We start from the raw sequence: 5,272 nt of genomic DNA on the forward strand, positions 1-5,272 counted from the left end.
ACATCCTCACAGCTGAGGTGATGCCATGGTGAAATTTTTATATCAAGAGACCTTTGGTAAAAATCATGAGAAGAGCAGAGGAATGGACTTCCTGTGGCACCCAGAAATAAATGTTAAAGGAGCCTATTTAATACTATAGTAACTTCTGGACTTCCAGAACAGTGAAAAAGGAGGCTGGGGTAAGGAAGATAAAAGCCCTCTCACCACCCTGAATGCTGACCTGGGGGATGCTTCCTTCTATTCTGTGTTTAGACCCTCCAGATGGAAAAAAGAAAAAAAAAAACAAAAAGCATTCTTCATTCTTTAACCTAAATTATCCCCATGGCTCAATCTCTACACCTTCATCACCAAAGAGAACCCACTTCTCTCTAAAATTTCTGCTGTTCACATAGGTAAACACTACCACAAATGCTCTCCATTCATCTGAATGAAGATGCCAAAGAAGGACTTTCACTGCAGGTTTGTTTGTTGCATTCAAATTATACAATGTAAGGATAAAGTGTACAATACACAAAACCCCCAGCATCAAACAAACAAGTGAAACAAAACACCAGCATCACACATTTCCTCTAAATTCACAGTACAAAAGCAAATATGGAAATGGTTTGGTAGGTAATAAACCATGGCATATTTTCTTCTTCCTCAAAGAAAGTCACATCAGTCATTAATATTTATTTCCCTGTGAAGTTCATTGTTCTAATTTTTCAGGGTTCCTTCAACTCTTTTTTTCCTTTTTCTTGTTTTTTTGAGACAAGGTCTGACTATCACCCAGGTTAGAGTGCAGTGGCACAATCGAACCTCACTGCAACCTCTGCCTCTCGGGTTCAAGCAATACTCCAGCCTCAGCCTCCTGAGTAGCTAGCACTATAGGCCCCTGCCACCACACCTGGCTATTTTTTTTTTTTTTTCATTTTTTGGTAGAGAGGGGATTTTACTATGTTGGTGAGGCTGGTCTTGAACTCCTCACCTCAAGTGATCTGCCTGCGTCGGCCTCCCAAAGTGTTGGGATTACAGGTGTGAGCCACTGCGCCTGGCCCCTTGCTTCAACTTGTAAACTTCAGAAAGCTAAGGAACAGAAAAATGACTCTCATCCATAGGATTTGATATTCCAACCTTTCATTCACTTGGTGGATGGATACTGAAACCTGCTACATGTCAGGCTTTGCACCCTCCCTCTATTTGAGAGTTGGCCGATGGCTTTAGTAAGAATAAGTTGGGAACTGTAACACATATGTTTACTTAACTTTATTTAACATTTCCCTTTTTTAAAGTATAGATTCAGCTCTCACTATACAACTGTATATTTCTAAGTATTTTTTCTTCAGCAGTTACAAACCCTTCATCCGGGATGGTGTAAGTATAAAATAGAAATTGCAAAAACGCAAATTATTCTATTATCATTAGAAATTTAACTTTAGTCCTGTTTCTATCATGGGACTATTTTCACAAACCCTAAAACTAATCTACAAAAGCTATTACTGGTCTTTTCCTTACCAATTGGTAAAATTTCCACAAAATTTTAATCAGTAGCAAACCATGTAACAAGCTTGTGTTTTAACATAAAACTGTGACTGACTATTTGAGAATACCTACTTTGGTTAAACTTCATAGAAAAAAAAAGAAGAGAAAAAGTATAGGAAAGCAGACCCTTTTTCTGCTTAAACTCACAAATGGCAGATTCACAGTGGGCTGGAACAGAAATAGCAGGGCTCTTCAGAAACTCCAGGATTTTTAAAGACAAGTTCTCACTATTTTTCCCAGGCTGGTCTCAAACTCCTATACTCAAGCTATTCTCCTGTTCCTGCCTCCAAAGCAGATGGGATTACAGAGCATGCACCACTGCGCCTCACTCAGGTCTTTTGATTAAACTACCAATAAAGGCTAAGTGCATTCAGACTTATAAAATCCCTGAATGAGACCCCTCATTCTCTGTGGTTCTCTCAATTCAAGGTAGCATGATGTCATCTCTGAAGTTGTTCCTGAAGATAAAGAGACGGCGGATGACCAGGGCTAGAGCATGATCGGTAACAAGACTAAGTAAATGGTTATAAAGTGTAAGGCAGTAACTCTCTATCTCTGAGGGGCATCAGAAATATCTGCATCTTTCTCTCTCTCTCTTTTTTTTTTTTTTTTTTTTTTTTTTTTTGAGATGGAGTATTGCTCTGTCACCAGGCTGGAGTGCAGTGGTGCAATCTTGGCTCACTGCAACCTCCGCCTCCCAGGTTCAAGTGATTCTCCTGCCTCAGCCTCCTGAGTAGCTGGTACCTGCATCTTTCTAAACATATGAGTGCTTGGACCTCACTCCCTACCTCCAAAGGTGGAGCTCCAGGCAGGTAGGTCTTGCCAAAGTTTAGTCAGCAATTCTGATGTGTGCCACAGAGAACTAACTATTGGTGCAATGCTTCTGCCATGCATATGCACAACCTTTATTTGGAGTAAGTGAAGGTGATTTATCAATGGTTCATTTTATAAGATCACCACTGTAAGTATTCCTTCATTGTCTACCCTGGCTGCAGATTACCCAGCAACAATCATGGATAAAATGTCAATTCCCTTCATAACCAAAGTTAGAATTTTAGGTGAACGTTTGCTTTTCACACTTTGTTTCTTTTATGTGGTAGAGCTAGGATATACTTGTTAACTTCTTATTTGTAGCTAGTTTCACTGAAAATTCTTCTGGTATTAGTGTGCTGCTAAATCTCTTGTTTTAAAGATAAAGAGATTTGTACATTCTTAAAAAAAAAAAGAACTTAAGGAAAACATTAATCTTAGCAATTTCTGATAAAAGAAAAAAAAAAAAAACCATTTCTAACTTACCACTGATCTTTACTAAACTTTTAAGCTTTAGTTTATGCAACAGGATCACAATTTATTTCCCCAGTTACTCACACCCAGATTGTTTCAAATCCCCAACAGGGAAGTCCAAATCATCATGCTGTAGATTCCCATGCCTTAGCTTCTGCAGTGTTTCTCTGCAAAGGGGCCAGAACGATACCAGCATTCCTGTCTTCACCCTCGGAAGACAGATTATACTTTTTGATAATTACAAATTTTGCTTTTTGATTTATTCTTGGACAAGTTCTCATATCAAGTAGCAAATGCTCTGTCCCCTTCTGAGAGCTCTCCGGATTGTTATAGATGAGATATCATTAGTGATCCATTCATTCGCTATGTGAATATTGCTCCAGTGTTTTCACAGCATGCCAGATTCATGGATGAATTTCTGAGCATCATTTCCAGCCTGAGCATACATGTGAACTCATAGTCTGCCACAATTTGGGTGATGTCTTCTCCCTTCCACAAATTGGGAACACCAAAGGACTCCAATAATCTGTCCCACACAACAGCTTGACCTTTGTCATACCTTTTGTTTTGGACTCCAGGGATTTCTTTCAACTAGAATCCTGTTTTTGTTCAGTACACTTCCTCTTTTGTCCAGGCCTTTCTAGTGTATGCACATTCTGCTGGTTATCACAGTTACTAGCCTCCAGTTTCTCCTGATGGTGTATAAGCACCTTAACATCTCTATCTGCTCCTTCTGAAGACTTTTCCATGTATCAACTTCCACCCATTTGGCATTCTTGATGGCAAGTTTTGACATGATGACCTAGTGATGGGCAGGAATAAGTCCATTCTCCTGGTATTGCCAACAGGAGAGATTAAGTCTTTGACAACTCTATCTTCCTGTTCCACTCATGTAGTCTTTGGCCGGCTCAAACAACCTGAGGTGCATGTTGGTGATTGGATTAAAAGAATCACAAGCAAGGAGAACCACTTCAGTCTTCTCTGATTTTTCCATGGTAAGAACTTGAAGTTGTTGATTTCAGTAGAAAACTGTGATGCCTCCCTTGTCTTTTCCATGCTTCTGGATTTGATGCCTTCCCTCAAGGCATGTCCAGATGCAGGGTTTTCCTTAAAGACCCTCTCAGCTTCACTAGGAAAAAAACTTAGAAAGGCTGCGGTAGGCTCAGTCAAGGGAGAAAATGTTTCCTCAATCTTTACAGTTACTATTCTTTGGATGGGGCCTTTTGCTTTTATTTTCTTTGATGCCCTTGGAATTTGCCTGTGGTATCAGTTGGGTTCAGCAGACTGGCTTCATTTCTGGATGATTTCAGGGGGACAAGGCTCAACTCAGCACTCCTGAGCCATGTGCTCTAACCCTGGGGGCTGGAACAAGGCCCACAGCTTTGTTCTGTGGCCTGTGAAGTGTTAAATACCTGCTGTGCCAGAGGGGCTGAGGTGTTCTTGGTTCACTGGCAACAACACTCCAATGGGAGTGCTGGCAAAATCACTTCACCGGAGTAGTGGCAGAGCAGTTTGTGCATGTGCACTGGTGGCAGTGGGATGGTAAATTCCACCCATGCATGCTGGCAAAGCAGTGGGAGGAGGCTTCACTTGGGTGCATACTGACAGGGTCCAGTCTACAGAAGGTCTTCTACAGATAGGTGGGGTCTGCCAGCAAAGGAGCTATGACAGTGGTCACTGCAATGCACCCTGGTTGGGCATCTGAGGCTGCACTGCCAGTGGCACAGTGCAGGCAAGTGGGCACAGTCAGGCTGGGACTTCAAGAAAGATTGGCAGACAGGGTGGCACTCAGATCAGAGTGGCTCTGTCTTATGGGCAAGAGGGCTCTGCTCTGTCCAGCTCCAAAAGTCAACAAAGGCCAAACCTTCTTGAGGAATGTGGCAAGCCTTGGGGGATTGGCACTCCTGGTCATGCTCCACTGCAGCCATTCCCATGCCAACGTTTCTGGGCTCCACAAAGGTTGGAGTCCTGCCCCTGCCAACTCTACAGGCAGCTCTCTCTACTAGCTGAAATGTTTGTGGGGGTCATGGGATCTCCTGCAGCTAGCATTCTGGAGGTCCATGGTGAGAGTAGGCCACTCCATGCCTATTTAACTAATCCCTTCCCCAGGAGCCACTGGAGGCCAGGAATGAGTCCTGGTGCCTGAAAACCTCATTGAGATTTCTCATCCTCCCCCTTCAGCCTAATTTCTGCATCTTCCCTTCACCCACTCTCAATGCCTACCTTCTAAAGATCTGCTTGGGCTGAGCTGGTCTTCTTGATGGCCTGGTTTTTCAGTGGGAGATACTCTTCCTCGCTGCATCTAATCAGCCATCTTGACTCTCCTCCTTTGGTTACAATGAATTTTGTACTTTCATATGTGTGGTATGTTGTTAGTGTCCTTTTGTTGCAAGTTGAAAAACTTTCTTTAGCTTTTTTTTTTAAGGGAGGTCTAGTGGTAATGAACTCCCACAGTTTTTGTTGGTCT

The 5,272-nt window shown here is 42.2% G+C and overlaps 1 pseudogene; it reads right to left on the reverse strand.

Annotated features, from left to right (window-relative positions):
• Positions 1-2,930: 2,930 nt before the first annotated feature.
• LOC108538370 (nicotinamide/nicotinic acid mononucleotide adenylyltransferase 1 pseudogene) lies at positions 2,931-3,799 on the reverse strand (annotated as a pseudogene).
• Between the last annotated feature and the right edge of the window lie 1,473 nt (positions 3,800-5,272).

Source organism: Rhinopithecus bieti, unplaced genomic scaffold, assembly GCF_001698545.2.
Source record: "Rhinopithecus bieti isolate Rb0 unplaced genomic scaffold, ASM169854v2 scaffold_15436, whole genome shotgun sequence".
Classification (NCBI taxonomy): Eukaryota; Metazoa; Chordata; class Mammalia; order Primates; family Cercopithecidae; genus Rhinopithecus; species Rhinopithecus bieti.